The sequence below is a fragment of the Lepidochelys kempii genome, chromosome 6, assembly GCF_965140285.1.
Source record: "Lepidochelys kempii isolate rLepKem1 chromosome 6, rLepKem1.hap1, whole genome shotgun sequence".
In the NCBI taxonomy this organism is placed as follows: Eukaryota; Metazoa; Chordata; order Testudines; family Cheloniidae; genus Lepidochelys; species Lepidochelys kempii.
In genome coordinates, this window is record NC_136385.1 from 53,607,608 (window position 1) to 53,625,150 (window position 17,543).

Genomic DNA, 17,543 nt, shown 5'->3' on the forward strand with positions numbered 1-17,543 from the left:
AACTTTTTTAACCCTTTACAGGTAAAGCAAGCAGAGAACAGCCACCAAGAGGGACTTTATAGCTAACTGGCTGGCTAGGTGTCCTACCTCCCCCCCTTCATTTATCACGCCATTACTGACAGATGTGACCTGTAAGATACCAGCAGTGCTCCCAGATCCAATACGTGTCCATGTTCTATATAACACTTCAGATATTTATTTCTATTATAATTGGAAGTGATCATCTTAATGTCAGCATGAAGAGGACACTCAAAGTTAATGGCTTGAATAATGCAATGTCCCTTCCCCCAACATGTTGAACTCTCTTAAATGACCCCTTAAAATTTGATTGACAGGTCAGGCCACTCCCAACTGGATGATGAATATGACTAAATTGCAAGGTGTCCCAGAGAAACAGGCTACTATATTTCAGCAGGACGTGTCAGGCTACTGCCTTAGACTAATACCCAGGTGTTATAACCTTTATCCATGATCTCATCCTACATTAACAAACATTAATTAATGCTCACAACACTCCTGTGAGAACATTAGGTTTAACAAATCTCAGATCAATAAAAAGGTTTCAATTTTTTCGAAATGTGAATTAAAGCAGGTTTTGTTTGCATTCCAACATTTTTCCCTATAGTGTTTGCAACTCAGACATTGCAGCAGAGCTAGTGCTGGAGAGGCAGAAGGGACAAGAGACTAGGGACAGAAATGAAACCGACCTAATCTCTCTTTATTTTCCTAGTGGAGAGAAAAGCACAAAGTAAACAAGCAGCATAACTAAGGTCATCTCTACACTACAAAATTATGTTGACCTAATTTACGTCCGCATACAGCCATCACAGTTGTTAAATCACTTGTGTGTGTGCACACTTGGCTCCTTGTGTTGGCAGTGTGTGTCCTCATGAGGAGCGCTAGTATCAATTGTACCATCAGTGTGGAGCAGGGGTGGGCAAACTACGGCCCGCGGGCCGGATCTGGTCCATCAGGGCTTTGAATCTGGCCTGCGGGATTGCTCCCCGTAATGCCACAGGCCCTACGCCACTCTCAGAAGCGGCCAGCACCACGTCCCTGCGGCCCTGGGGCGGGCAGAGGGCTCTGTGCGTTGCCCTTGCCTCCAGGCACCGCCCCCTGCAGCTCCCATTGGCCGGGAATGGGGAATCGTGGCCAATGGGAGCTTCGGGGGAGGTACCTGGAGGCATGGCAAGGGCAGCACATGGAGCCCAGTGCCCGCCCCTCCCCCAGGGGCCATTCAGGGATGTGGTTCCGGCCGCTTCCTGGAGTGGCGTGGCATGGGGCCCGGGCAGGCATGCTGGGAGCCTGCCCTGGCCCTGGTGCATGCCACTGCCACCCCAGAGACGCTTTAGGTAAGCGGCGCTGGGCTGGAGCCCGAATCCCTCCTGCACCCCACCCCCCAACTGCCTGCCTTAAGCCCCCTGTCTGCACCTCGTACCCCTCCTGCACCCCAACTCCCTGCCCTGAGCCACCTGCTGCACCCTGCACCCCCATGCATCCCAACTCCCTGCTCTGAGCCCCCTGTTGTACCCTGCACCCCTCCTATACCCCAACCCCCTGCCCTGAGCTCCCTCCCGCAGTCCGCACCCCTCCTGCACCCGTGCCCTGAGCCCCTCCAGCACTCCAAACCCCTCCTGCACCCCAACCCCTTTCCCTGAGCCCCCTCATACACCCCGTACCCCTCCTTTGCCCCAATCCCTTGCCCTGAGCCCGTTCCTGCACACCGCACCCTCTCTCACACCCTGTACTCCCTCCCGCACCCCAATCCCCTGCCCCAGCCCTGCATACAATTTCCCCACCCAGATGTAGCCCTCGGCTCAAAAAGTTTGCCCACCCCGGCGTGGAGCATTGTGGGATGGCTCCTGAAAGCCAGTAACAGTCGACGTAAGCAATGCAGGGTCTACACTGACACTCGTTGACCTAACTACATTGACCATGACTCTGCAGCGCATGGGGAAGTAGTATTACTCAATCGGTGCAGAGAGGCATTTACATCGGCAGCAGCCAAATTTAAGTGAAGACACTTCCACAGTGCAGTTGATGCAAGGCAGCTTACCTTGACTTAACTCTGTAGTGTACACCAGCCCTTAGTAAACAAGGTCAGGTTAAACAGTGAGAGAGCGGCAAACCCAAGTTCTGACTCCCAGTTCCCTACTCTGATCAATTAAGATTACTGCCAGACTGTAAGGAACTGGTTTATACTTAAAAATTAGATCCCTCTAGCTGCATAGTTCAGGGCTGAGAAAAATTTCACAACCTGAACACTATAGTTAGGTCAACCTAACCTCTGGTGTAGATGCAGCTAGGACAAAGGAAGAATTCCTCTGCCAACCCATCTATTAGATGGACTAACTATATCGACGGAAAAACCCCTTCTGTCAAAGTAGGACATCTACGCTATGGTGCTACAGCGAACCGGCTGCAGTATCATAGCTGTACCACTGTAGTGTAGACACGGCCTATGTTACAAGTTAGAAAGTTCCATGGCTCAGAGATGTTGAACAAACTCAGCATTGGTCTGTCTCTCAGATGATGTTACTATATTTGGAGATTTTAAGGCCAGCAAAGACCACTGTGATCACTTAGTCAGATCTTGACATGCAGTAGTTTAGGTTATTGTACTAGGAAATGACTGAGTTATGTTAACAATGACTGTCAGCTATACGTCCTCTGTGACTGGTATTCAAAACAGTTTAACAGTAAGTCTCAATCATGCCTTCTGCAATGGTATTGGAAATGGTTCCTTTTCCCATCTATACTATCAGTTAATTTGTCATCAAGGCCAGTTGAGGAAAGCCCATTCTGGAACCCATTGTTGGCAAGAGGTCAGTTTTCCAGTGTAGATGGAGCCAAAGGGACATTCTACTCTCCCCAGAGCCATGGATTACAACCTTCAGTATAAGAACTGAGTGAAACAGCAAGAGGCTGTGAGGAGTATAGTGAATTCTATGACAACAAACTGGTTTTAGAGACATTGCACTAAGTACACCCAGCAATTAAATGATCTGTTTTCATTACAAAGGCTTGCCATGCCACAGCCTTTTGTATTCACCTCCAGCCACTGGATATATGTGGCATGGCCTGTAGGCATTTTGAAAGCCCATTATTAGTCTGCTGGTTCTGTTGCATACTTTCGTCTCTCCCAACCCACCGAGCCCCATTATTTATTATCCTCTGCGCCTCCTTCTTTAACCACTAGGTGTCACTGGGCCTCACAACAAAAGTCCATTGACATGCTGGTTCTTCTTAAGTAATGGGAAATGATCCATGCGGATAAACAGGAGCCAGAGAATGAATCTGCACGGTATTCCCTAAAGCAATCTTTGGAATAGTTGCATTTTAGTATCAATAGCTGGTAAATTCATCTGGCAGTGCAGAGCACATATTGAATTGGAGTGGTTCCTGGGCCAGTTTTCAATCACTTCATCTGGTTTTGTTTGTTTTTGTAATAAATGTAGCTCTGGTGAAAGGTGCTATCAAGGGCAATAGCAGTGCAAGCTTCCCCCACACTTAAACAAATGTGGTAAAGCCCTAACCTTGAGGGACCACTCGGGGAGAGTAGGTAATCGAGTGTCTGAGTTCATTTTATCCTTGACTTCCCCTCTCAGAGTGCCCCCAAGGCAGTAAGTTAACACCTGACATTGCAATGGTTTTGTGACTGGGGATCAGAACACAGAGTACAACCTGCTCACTCTGCATTGGTCCCCAAACAGCCAACATAAAATCTCTCCGGTGCCACTGACCTAACCTAGATTTAAACAGGTAATCTGAATGCTCGAGTGAAATGATCCATATCCCATTAACAATCAACTCCTTGCGTCATCTAATCCCTTGTTGTCGCTGCTATTTTTTAATGATTTAAAATTATTATTACTAAAGGCTTAATCTTGCACCTCTTTGAGGCAAGGACTGTCTTTTTGCTCTGAGTTTGTATAGTGACGAGCACAATGAAGTTCTGTGACTGGGGCTCCTAGACTCTACGGTAATACAAATAATAAACTAAATGGTAAAGTTTCCATTAATTTCTTTTTAAAAAACTTTTATTTTTATTGATTTTTATCTAAAATATAAACACGTAAAACAAAATGTATGTAAATACACGCACAAGATGGAAACACCATATAAATTACAAAATTCAATGCTCATTATTTATAAAACCGGGAAAAACAAAACATAACCAAATAAAAAATCCTGAACTCACAGAGGTCATGCAGGGCATTGATTATTTAAGTGACTAAATAGCTAAATAAGTGAGAACATAACCTATGAGTATCGGGTACTATTATATACTAAATTGTAAAAGTATGCAATAGTTTCATGTGTGACCAGACATCCTCATTTTTTCCCCAAGCGTTTCTATTAGATGGAGTCATTTTTTCCATTAATGCAGTAGTAAAGCGCTCACTATGCCAGTCTGTTTATGAGGGAGGAACGGCAGAGTTCCATTTTCTCAAAATAACTCTTCTGGGTACTAATATAGTTACTGCAATCCATTTCTCAATGTTAACTGGTAATACCAGCTCACCCAGCACCCCTAAAATACACAAGTTTGGAGAAGGAAAGATAGCAACACTTAAAGTTTTTGAGAGAGCACTGAATATGGCATTCCTGAACACATGCACTTTTAGGTATAGAGGATGTGTGACAGGTTGGCATGTGGTTGTTTGCATCTCCACCATTGTGTTGTCAGTCTAGTCTTGAACAAATGTTGGGGAGTCCAGTAGTATCTGGAAGAACAAGTCTCTTTCACATTTAAGCCAGGTATCCTCCCAAGTTTCTGTTGTAATAATAAGGCTAAGTTCTTTCCCCCATCTTTCTTTGAGACTGAGACTGAAAGGATAATGCAAAGCATTAAGCCACCTACACAAATTCCTACAAAGTGACTTTTGTTTCCATATTTCTTAACCTGTTCTTTTAGAGGAGAGAAAGTTGAAACAGACCACTTGTCTCCATCTTTGCATGAATCCTTGAGCATAGCCTCTGAAAGAAGGAACTGTGAGACAGCGGTAGCTGATATTTCTTACACATGTAATTGAAGGAGACCAGTCTACCATCTTATAATATATCTTTAATTTTTTGTTAACCCTTTTTCTATCCAAATTGTTTTAAGCATGGAGTTGGCCTTGACCCTGACACATGGGTTACCCCACAGTGGTACGAGAAGAAAATTAGTAAGATTGGATGCTGTAACAGGCTTAACATGTTGCAGGGAGCCCCATGTAGATACAAAGATTAGATTGGATTTTCCCTTAAGAGTGTGAGTAACCTCTTAAGGTATATAAAAGAAGGGAGGGAACCAAATGGCATAGCTAAACTTTTTTCAATCTCATAACCAGGCTGGTGTATATTCAGAGCAGCTGGAGGGGCACCACCTTACGATAGGATACATTTGGAATTCTAGATAATATAGATACATATCTGGTGACCCCATACTTCCAGTTGCCAGGATTTTTTAAGGGTCTTGTGTGACAAGAGAGGCTGTTTTTTATCCCATAAAAATTAAATGATAAACCTATTTATGTGAGCAAAGAACAAGGAAGAGACTTTGGAAGGCAATAAGCTAATGATACAAGTCATTCTTGGGCAGATATTCATTTTGGCTATTTCTATTCTCCCCAATAAGGACAGAAGGAGGAGACACATCCCCTCTTCGTCTTTGGAAATTTCTTTTAATAGATAGTCCATATTTATAGAAACAATTTTGGAAAGATAGGCCAAATGTTGACACCTAAATAAGTTATTTCCTTGCCTATTTGAAATGGAAAATGCTGAAATTGAGAAGAATCTGGTCTTTGGGATATACCCATTGCTTGTGTTTTATTCTAGTTAATGTGAAAACTAGAGATCTTTCCAAAAATATCAACTACATTCGGTAATGATGGATTCCATTAACTTCTGTGATGCTGGATCAGGCATTTAATCACAGCAGAAACCAAACAAAAGTTATTTCTTTCCCCAATTGTTTTGGTTGAATTGAAACACACACAAAAAGATGTGAATAGATATGAAAAGCCAGGCACACCCTGTACACTTGGAAAGTTTCCACAACAGCTCCTTAAATCAGGAGAACAGGGCTTTGAAAGGCTCAGAACCTAGAATATAAATGATCTCTGCTCTATCACGTTCTCCCACTGAGATTTACCCCATCACGACTACTGGCTTAAATTAGCATGCCATTGTAAAGGAAAATGTCAAGATAAAAACAAAGTATCTTAAAAATAAATTCCTTCCTTGTGTTACTAACAGTCTCATAGATTATTATCAGAGAGTCCTTTAAAATCTAATTAACTTTTCATTATTTATCTCATATTTTCTCTTTGAACTTCATTGGTCATACATGATGAAACTCGATTGGCCATAGACCAACCCCTAAACAATGGGGATTAGAAAGAAATTTTCCTTGTGAGCAGGTTATTCCGTAACTACCTTCTGTAGTTTCTTACACCTTCCCTAAAGCAGTGGTTCTCAAAGCTGGTCTGCCGCTTGTTCAGGGAAAGCCCCTGGCGGGCTGGGCCAGTTTGTTTACCTGCCGCATCTGCAGGTTCGGCCGATCGTGGCTCTCACTGGCTGCAGTTTGCCACTCCAGGCCAATGGGGACTGCGGGAAGCAGCATGGGCCGAGGGATGTGCTGGCTGCCCTTCCCGCAGCCCCCATTGGCCTGGAGTGGTGAACCGCGGCCAGTGGGAGCCACGATCGGCTGAACCTGCGGACGGGGCAGGTAAACAAACCAGCTCAGCCTGCCAGGGGCTTTCCCTGAACAAGTGGCAGACCAGCTTTGAGAACCACTGCTCTAAAGCATTTGGTACTGAAAGCTGTCAGAGACAGAATGCTGGACTGCAGGGGCCACTAGTTTGATCCACTATGGTAATTCCTCTACTCAAGTTTTCCAGGGGCATCTTGGGAATTGGTACGGCACCCCCACTATGTATATAGTATATAACTAAGCAGGAGACAGGGGAGCTAAAGTGAAATCTTCTCCTCTAGCTGAGGCCTGGTTTACACTTAAAACTTAGATTGACCTAGCTATGTCGCTTAGGGTGTGAAAAATTCACATCCCAAACCACAGTAGTTAAGCCAACCTACCCCCACAGTGTAGACATGACTAGGCTGATGGAAGAATTCTTCCATTGACCTAGTTCCCATCACTCAGGAAGATGGATTACTTACATCAGTGGAAAAAAAACTTCCCATCGATAGAGGAAGACAGCTGTGTCTCCAAAGGGAGACATGACCTGAATCAATGTGAACCTAGCTGGTCTCAACTGGACTTCGCTCTTGCATAGATCAGTGTATTCTGAACAGTTACAGCATGGAGATTCTACAGCTGGCACCAGCCCTGGATCAAGAGCCTGTTCAGTCCAGTGTGAAAGAGTAAAGAGATTTTTATTTGCACATTTCTCCTAACCTTAGAACATTGACAACTAATTAACTCTATTAAGACTTCAGTCCACGTTTCCTTGAAACATTAAGCAACAAACAGATTTAATCCATCTAAGTCTCTGCTGGCCATCTACCAACAGAACAAGTGTGAAATATGATACTAGATTAAATAAGTCTCTCTCTCTTAAAGGAAGTGTTCAAGTGGACTACACAAGATGCATAGATGGACTCTTCATCCCCAACCTGCATAGTCCATTACATAGTAAAATGAATCCTATTCAACAACATTTTTTTACCACACTGTTTTCTCCAGAAGGGGTACCCATAACCATGGTGCACGAATTCATTATCCATCATGGTCCCCATTCCCTAAACAGTGATTTGGATGTAAATGTAATGAGTTTATTCTGAACACATTGTGGCCCTGATATTAGATTTTCTTTGGCAAAAGTTTTGCATGCATTAGCAGTACATTAAGCAGGCACATTTAGATTAGGGTTTACAGTGAATGCTTCTCTGCAGGAAGTACTGGAACAGAATGTCCCATAAACAGCTAAAATAGCAGGGTTGGTGTCATGATGTGTCAGGCACTCAGTGCTCTTTGCTTTGGAAAGGTCAGAGTGGAGCATGACAAGATAAGGACTTTAGAATGTGCATTAGCCCTCAGAAAACTCCCATGGTATGGGCATTATTAGGCAGATGGGGAAACTGAGGTACAGTTTTCAGAGTAACAGCCGTGTTAGTCTGTATTCGCAAAAAGAAAAGGAGTACTTGTGGCACCTTAGAGACTAACCAATTTATTAGAGCATAAGCTTTCGTGAGCTACAAGTGAGCTGTAGCTCACGAAAGCTTATGCTCTAATAAATTGGTTAGTCTCTAAGGTGCCACAAGTACTCCTTTTCTTTTTGAGGTACAGTTTGAAATTATTTGGCTCTCCCAAGGTCACACAGCAAGTTGGTGGCAGACCTGGGAATAATACTGAGGTCTTCTGTCTCCGAGGCCTGCACTTTAAACTCAAGACCATGCTTTCAGTAAACAGGTTTGTACCTGGCTTAGGCTGCGAATTAAATGTTTCATTACAGTATAGTGCCTGGTAGCCTCAGTTGTCCATTTTACTACTCCCCCATGTTAAGCAGCACAACTAGAAATCTTGACTCAGGTGAAGAATAGAATGGGGATAGCCAGGGAGGCTGCAAGTCAAGACCGAGGTGCATTTTCTGAGCTGTGTGGAGCCCCAAACTGTAACAGCTGCACATACTGAGGCTCAAGAATGGGATGTGGAGTAATGGGCAGAGGGGTGGGGGGAGGAAGAACTCTAATAGAAGTGGATTCTCCTGCAGGTGAGGAGTGAAATACAGTGGTAGAGGAACCTGGAGCCCAGGTCTGACATAACGGGGCACTGCCAGCAGCAGCGTTTGTGGCTCTGTTCAGTAGCATCAGTATCTCACTTTCAAAGGCATAACACTCACCCTTAAATTATTAAGTAGCCATAGTTCTTAGATTAAAATTAGCTGTGTCATTGATCACATTGGGGTTGGATGGGTTAAAATGATCACAGGCCAGGTTGCCCTCAGAATAGCTTGTGAGCATTTGCTGTCAGGAGCATGCTGAAAATTTCCTCATGGTACACACAACTGCACCACACTCACCCTGCAGTGGCAGTTTGGCTCTTGTCCTGAGGGGCTGGGCCTTGCTCCCTGCTCCGGAAATTGCACCCTGGTGCGTGGAGTCGCATGACAGAGGGGCCACCGGGCCAAATTTCAGTGAACGGCGTTGTGAGCTGGTGAATTGGGTCACAATATCACTTGGTTTGGGGCCCTCTCAAACAGGGAACCCATGGCAAACTCCCTCTTTTGCCCCCCATCTGGGTGGCCTGTCCCACAATTGGTGCCCCTGCCAATAATACACACCATACATCTGCAGGCACCATTGTTTACAGTCTTTTCCAGTCAGACTTACTGTGCAGAAAGGAACACGTGACAAAAAATTCTTCTGGGAGATTCAGCATTTAATGGAGGTGCCTCAGGAATGCAGCCATATCTTGATCTTTCAGTCTGATCCTTTGATATGCCAAGGAGAGCACCTAGGCACCGGTCTGTTTGTGTTTTTTTTCTCTGGCTGGCTGGTACATCAGTCAAACAAGTTGACGTCATCCCTAGATCTCACAATGGGAATATTGTACATTGACTGCAGGCACAAATCCTCATTCAGCAACAGGAATCACGCCTCATGGTACCAGGGCTTGAATTGAAGGCATACTGAGGAGTGGCACAGCCTTAAAAACGGCATTGTTAGACCTAAAAATTGTCTCCACATCCCCAAAATTACAGTTGTTGTTTACCCTCCATACTCCCCCAAACATATCTCCCATTCCCCTGATACATTTTATTACAACCATGCTTGAATCTTCTAGTTGGGTAGAGCCATCCCTCATCCTCATTCCAAAACATCCAAGACTATCCTTATTATCTTGAGTCTGTCTTAGAGGAGTCTCAAATTTATCCTGCATCTCTTGATGCAGTGCTGCGAAGGAGCATCCCAGCCTGCATCATGTGGTGATGTTGAGTTAGTATGAAGTGATATAATGTTGTGATGTAACTTCATCATACCATGATACAAACATCACAGTGTTGCAGCATGGGCTTCATTGTATTTCCCAAGTCCTAACAACATAACATTCACCCTCCAATGAATAAGAACCTAGATTTGTTGTGTTAAATCAGTTCTGTGTCACTGACTACAGTGGGCAGAGTTTATTCCGGTATCTTTGGACACAGCCTACATCAGATAGGTGTTTAGGTGCAAGTACTTTTGTCCTGCAGGAGAAATGCCTAACGACAGAAACCTTAAGGCTGAGTCGAAACTGCAGATCCAGGTTGTTGGGATCCCAGGTATACATGTTTTCATCATGCCATCTATCTACACTTGATAGCTTTGTAGTTGTAATATATAGGGAAGTAGTATTGTCTAGCAGTGGGTTGAGCCTGGGACTGACTGTCAGAAGCTCCAAAATTCTAAAACTTGTATTGCCATAGTTTGATCTTGGACAAATCACTGATTGCCTGATTTTAAGAGTAGTTGAGTACATCCAGCTCCTATCAAACTCTGAAAAGCAGGCCAGTACCCTTGTTGCCTCAGTTTTCCCCTCTATAAAATGGGGACAATACTTTACCTCAAAGGCAAGTTGTGATTTTTATTTAAATCATTTTAATACAGCACCCCAGATGTGTGACATATTACTGCTCTAAACATATGGTCGATTTAAAGTGATATCAGTGAAGAAAACCTATTACTGAAATACCTTTTATCATGTGGGATCCCCAAGCATTTAATAAAATATACTTATAAACACTTCACCCATCACTGAAATGTAGCCACTTCTAAAGTGGAACATATCAGCTGATTAACAAGCACACAGAGTTACTATATAATAGTTTTGGATAAGAAGCAAAGAAGAATCTCTTGTCTAAGGAGAATTTAGCATTTAATCCCTATTTGTACCAAAGGTGTCACAGGATCTTTAAGCAGTCAAGACCCCGTTTGTAACATTTCATTGAGAAACAGATGATTCAAAACCCCTACTTAAAATAATTTGAAAAAAAAAAAAACCACAAAAAACAGTCCCCTAGAGAGAAATAATGGCTGCAGTGAGAAAGTTGCTGGTGAGATTGACCCAGATCTTCAAAGGTATTTAAGTGCCTACCTCCCATTGATTTAAAATGGAACTTAGGAGCCTAAATACCTTTGAGAACCCTGACTTTAATATTTTCCCTGTATGGCACTTCAAAAGGAACAAATAAGGATTTGACATGCTGGTCAATGGAAGGTCTTTGTTTACATTAACAGGTTACATTAACAGTATATGGAGGAAGTGGTTTGTTAGTGAAGCACAGAGAAATATGCGGCATTTTTACCAACTGATGAAAGGACACTTTCCCCCCACCCAAAGCAGAAGTTCAGATAATTCCTTAAGGATCAGCAGAAATTCTGGTTTCATTCAACTTTGGAAGGCAATGTCTGTAATTAAAAAAAATTCCTTCCTTCCTGGAACAGGAAATGTAAAAATAAGGATAGTGTATTTCCAACTTCTACTAAGGGAGGTGAGAATATAGCCACTTCTTTTTGCCACAAGACTGTATGTACATCTTATTTCTTGAAAGAGATAGATTTCAAATGTGCATGTCCCCATATAATAATAAATATGGTGAACTAAACAGTTTCAAATATAAATATGCTTATATGTGTTTCTTTTTACAGTAGCATATGGACAAGATATGAAGGCATACAGAACTTTCATCCATCCTGATTTCCAAGGCAGCTGCAGCATGTGCTACTGGACTAGACATGGGACTGAGAACAAGGGATTCCTGTGTTCTGACTAGGGTTGCCAACTGTCTAATCGCACAAACCCAAACACCCTTGCCCTGCCCTTTCTCCGAGGCCTCACCCCCTGTTCACTCCATCCCCCCTCCCTCCGTTGCTTACTCCCCCCCACCCTCACTTACTTTCACCAGGCTAGGTCATGGGGTTGGGGTGCAGGAGGGAGGGCTGGATTAATGCAGGGCTTTAGGGGCTGCAACCCAGGGCCTCGGGCTAAGGGGAGCCCGCAGGACACTGGTCCCTTGGCGCCCCCGCACTGGTTGGAGCCTTGAGTGCCGACTTCACGGTGTGCCCCTGCAGCCCCTAGGCCAGGGACTTTCAGGGAATCTCTGCGTGCTGCCCTCACCCCCAGCGCAGGCTCCGCAGCGCCGATTGGCCGGGTACTGCAGCCAATGGGAGCTGTGGGGGTGGTGTTTGTGGGCACCATGCAGAGCGGCCTGGCCCTCTGCCTAGGGGCCAGACATCCTAGCCACCTCGGGGAGCAGATCCTGCCTTAGCCCTGCTGCGCCGCTGACCAGGAGCTGCCCGAGATAAGCGCCTCCTCGCCGGAGCCTGCACCCCATCCCACACCCCAATACCCTATCCCAACATGGAGCCCCCTTCCGCACCCAAACTCCCTCCCAGAACCTGCTCCCCAAACCTCCTGCTGCACCCTAACCCCCTGTCCTATCCCTGGCCCCATCCCAGAGCCCACTCCCCCCAGCTGGAACTGCACCCCCTCCCACATCCCAACCCTCTGCCCCACTCCCCCACTCCAAAACCCCAGGGGCCCCACAAAATCTAATTGTCCCAGGCCCACAGGAGAGTTAATCCGGCCCTAGTCCGAGGGGATGTTGGGTGAGGGTTCTGGGAGGGAGTTTGGGTGTGGGGTGCAGGCTCTGGGCTGGGGCAGTGGGTTGGAGTCCAGGAGGAGGGGTGCAAGTTCTGGCTGGGTGGCGCTTTCCTAGGGAGGCTCCGGAAAGCCACCAGCACATCCCTCTGGCAGCAGCTCCTAGGCGGGAGGGACAAGGGGTCTTTGCATGCTGCCCCTGCCCACAGGCACCTCCACCGCAGCTCCCATTGGCCACAGTTCCTGGCCAATGGGAGCTGCGGAGTCAGCATTCAGGGCGGGGGCAGCGTGCAGAGACCCTCTACCCCCACCCCCAGGGGCCATAGGGACGTGCCAGCCGCTTCCGGGAGCGGCGTGGAGCCAGGGTAGGCAAGGGGCCTGCCTTAACCCCGCTGCGCTGCCAGACATTTAGTGACTAAAATCTCCTGGTTTTGCTTCAGTAGCCTCTGGGAGATAGAGCCTGATTCCGGGAGAGACTCAGCGAAACTGGGAGTTCTGACCTTGGCTTGGACATTGACTTTCCCTGTCCTCTTGGTCAACTCACTTAAAGCTACATTTTTAAAAAGTGGGTGCCTCCGTTTTTGGGTGTCCAACATGTGCCTCATTTTCAGAAGCATTGCACACCCAGAAATCTAGTTTGCAGTCAGCAGGAACTGCAAGCATTCTGACAATCAGAACTCAAGCATCTCAGATTGAGCATCCAAAATCTAAGGCCACTGAAAATCAGAGGACACCTTGTAAAACATAGACCTTAACCTTTCTGCCTTGGTTTGCCCACCAGTACAATAGTGACAATAATCCCTATCTCACAGAGAGGTTATAAAAGTTAATGGAAAGCATTATAAGTCCTAAATTTAGCAAAATATATATAAACCCTCCTGCAGATGAGGACGTAGAATTCCACCTATTTGGGCAACAGTCCCTTGCAAAACACTTCCCAAATCTTGGCTAATAGGAATAGACTCCAATATAAGCAGCCCCTGCTCTGCGTCTCCTGCACAGGAGCCAGAGGAGCAAATTCTTCAGGCTGGACTTTGGGGGGCAGTCAGAGGATAAAAGAAAGGAGTCAGTTATGTTTGAGGGGAATGGAGGTGGAGAAAAAGTGTTTCACAGGTCCTCCCAAAACACTAAGGCCAGCTCTGCTCCCTGCCAGTGCTGGATAGTTCTCTCCTGAACATTTGCTAGGGCTTTCTTCGGCCTGTATTCAGCTACTTCTGGAAATATGATCTGTATGATAAGCTGGAACTGAGTCAGTGCCCCTAGACTAGGGGACAGGATACAGGAGGACTTTATTACGACTTGGTTTCCTGGAGGGAAGTCCAGTCAAAGAGGTGGCTTGCATTCTCCCCGGGGCTATTGTTCATTCAAACTTGGACGCTGGCCTTTTCTGTTTATTTATCCAGACTGAGCATCTCCTTGCCTGCCAGTCCTTCTGTATACAGTAAACAATGGCGGCTTATTGTAATGGTAATAAATGCAGCAACAGCTATGACATTCCTCCTCTTCCTAGGATCATCTGATAATCTGAGTTCCCTCTTCCTGCTTGTTGCCAGGCTCAGGGAAGAACAAAATAATATGTATATTATAGAATTTCATTCCTTGTCTGAACAACTATATATAGGCACTTTCACCAGTAGAAAAAGCTGTGGTTAACTTGAAATTTTGTTTGTTTTTGTTCAAAGTCCCATTTTCACTTGCTCCTGCCTTTCTCAAAGATTCTCCTTTGGGGCTGGAATTTGCCATGCTTGCCTCTGTGATTTGTGTTTGTGTTTCTGAAAGAAAAGTTTGAGGAAGATCTTTTCAATTGTTTTTGAGATACAAGTGTGAGTATGAGGTACAGTAACTCCTCGCTTAACATTGTAGTTATGTTCCTGAAAAATGTGACTTTAAGTGAAACGGTGTTAAGCAAATCTAATTTCCCCATAAGAATTAATGTAAATAGGGAGGGTTAGATTCCAGAGAAATTTTTTTTCACCGGACAAAAGTCTATAATATATATACACACAGTATAAGTTTTAAACAAACAATTTAATACTGTACACAGCAATGATGATTGTGACGCTTGGTGGAGGTGGTGAAGTCAGAGGGTGGAAGTGGGTGGGATATTTCTCAGGAATGCCTTACTGCTAGCACTCGGCTGAGCCCTCATAACATATTGTTGGTAATGTAGCCTCACACTCTACAAGGCAGCATGAATGGAGGGAGGGGAGACAGCATGGCAGAGAGAGGCACACACCGTGTATGAGAGAGATGGACGTGCATTGCCCCTGTAAGTATGCAGTAGTACATTGCCTTTTTTAAGTAGATCAGCAAGGGGAGACAGCAGCTGCTGCCAGCAAGCTCCCTCCATCCTGAGCCCTCTCGTGTCCCGTCCCCCTGGCTCTATGGAGATGGGATAAGCAGGGGGCAGGAGCAGGGGGACACCCTGACATTAGTCCCCTTCTTCCCCCCCTCCCTTTGCACAACAAGCTGGAGGCTCTGGGGAGCAGCTCCAAGGCAGAGAGCAGGAGCAGCACATGTCTGTGGGGGGAGGGACAGCTGAACTGCCCCGCAATTGATAAGCCTGCAGGGCGGCACCGGGAACTTAGGGGAGCTGATGGGGGGCTGCTGGCCCACCCCGATTCCAAGCCCCCATCAGCTAGCTCCAACGGGCTGCTCTTCCTGCAAGCAGTGGATAAAGCAGGCGACTGCCAAACAACGTTATAAGGGAGCACTGAGCAACTTTAAACGAGCATGTTCTCTAATTGATCAGCAACGTAACAACGAAACACCATTGACCGGGATGACTTTAAGTGAGGAATTACTGTACAGGGAAGAGACATGGTGGGCCAGATCCAGAGCTGGTGTAAATCAGTGTAGCTCCACTGGCTTTTGTGCTCAATGATGTAAATGGAGTTGCAACGATTTACACCAGCTTGGGACCAGGCCCTTTCCCCTTCTCCCCCACTTAAAAAAGGAAAAGGAAAAAAAAAATCTGACTCTTTTTGACACCATGCAGATAACTCCAAATTGGCTGAGCTTTGCAGTGCCAACCTGTGAATGACAGTTTCCCTCAGCAAGGTGGCTTCACTTTGCAAAGTTTTAAAGAACAAGGATAGAGAAATAACAGGGACAGACATCTGAAAATATTTCACCTGGCCTGCACAGTAAGTAGAAAGTGCTGATGTGGCCAGCCCTTATACATACGCAGCTCAGAAAGCACATACAATTAAATAGCAATTAATCCCTCCTTAAGAGTCCATTTTGCCATGATGCCTACAGAACCCAACCTGCTGATAACAGGTAGGGAAGTGACAAGTGGTGCCTGTTCCTCTTTTCCTTTTTCCTACTATCCATCCTCCCTACCTCTTTCCCTTTATAAAAAATCCGATACAGGTAGCTAACTAAAGCTGTACTAATTCCTCACCATATTCATTTGTTTGTATGTTGTAGCCTCGTCTTCTACCCTTGGTCTGGTTGCATCTTTAGACTGAAAGCCCTTCAGGGCAAGGGTTTTCTCTTTCCTATGTCTGCACTGTGATCTCAGTCCCGCTGTGACCAGTCCCGTACTATACATATTTAATGATAAGAAGCATAGTGGCTGAGATGGAAGTGCTGGGCTTTCCCCTATTTTCAGTTGCTTGTAAGGATTTTTTAATAAAGGGGATATGGTGTGCAAGGGCCCCTCACACATATGTACATTAAAATGCTGCACGCCCTCCCAATCCCCATATATATGTACACACACTGTAACTCCTTCCCCAACCCACTTTAATCTTGTGGTTTCTTTGAGTATTATTTCCCTCCCTCCTTCTCCATTTTGCTCCAAACCAAAGAAATTCCATAAAACAAACAAACACAAAATCCAACCCAAAATCCCCTATGCGAATGCAACAATTATCAGGAAACACTTAGCTGAGAATGAACTCTCACCTTACCTTAACTTTGTCCCCTTTGTGCTTATGTATCATTATATGGTCTTTAATTTGCAACATGTTGTATATTATACTGAATGTCTTTGGATTCAAGCTCCTAGGATCCGTTCCCTCAGAACGCTGTGGGTTATTTTCTCAAAGCTTCTGCAAGAAAGGGTTTGTGTACACGGGGAAATTGCCCAGCAGAACTGTACCAGTGTAATTATACCACTGTAGCGGTACAACGGTAACTCCCTGTGTGGACACACTGCTCTGGAATAAAAGTTACTTTTTTGGTACAGTTTAAATTGTTTCCAGTGTGACATGAGCTATACTGAAAAAAAACTCTCATGTGTGCACGTGGGGGCAGTTGTACTGGTGTAGCTATAGTGGTATAATATTATTGCTATAGTTCCTCTGGTCAGTTTTCCCAGTTAGACAAGCCTTAAGCTGCTGAGGTTTTCCTCTCTCTCATCCTAGTCACTCCCTGGTGAGGAAGAGTTGAGAGTTCTGAAAACCATTGAAGAGCAGACTAGAGAAAGTACAACCATAATTCCTTTTTAGTTTCAAAAAGTACAGTGGCTATGGATGTCTGTAGCAATCACAGAGCCCCTTTGGGCCCGATTTACAGATGTGAGTGCCTGAGTCACAGTGCTCAGTTCTGTATGTGCATGTTAGGCTGTAAGTGACTACAGAAAGACAGAAAGGAGTAATGGCACTGCTAGCTAATCGGCAAGAATTTCTATGCTGCTAAATCTGGTGCAGTTGACCGGGTGTTAGCAACCATAATTTAGGCAGCGCCTAAGCTAAGGAGCAGGAGTTGTGTTTCTGACTTACCTAGTGGATGCTTTATCCTAGTGTTGGGGTGGTAATTTCAGATAGCTGGTCACATTTTATTGTGCTTCCTCCCGGTAAAGAAGACCTAATTATTTCTGCGAGGCAAGGCAAATTTGTCAAGGTGGGATGCAAGCTGTGCTGCTTGTGCAAGGAGATAACACAATGGGAAACTTGCTTAGAGTGGGAAACGAGCGTCTGCTAGTCACCCTGCTGGTGGTGTGAAG

The 17,543-nt window shown here is 45.2% G+C and overlaps 1 protein-coding gene across 1 annotated transcript in view; it reads left to right on the forward strand.

Annotated features, from left to right (window-relative positions):
- Positions 1-12,882: 12,882 nt before the first annotated feature.
- Positions 12,883-17,543, forward strand: part of PRR5L (proline rich 5 like) — an 86,546-nt gene continuing 81,885 nt past the window's right edge. The window contains exon 1 of the mRNA XM_073347995.2: positions 12,883-14,423. The gene's annotated coding sequence lies outside the window, so the exon portion shown is untranslated. The remainder of the gene's footprint in view (positions 14,424-17,543) is intronic.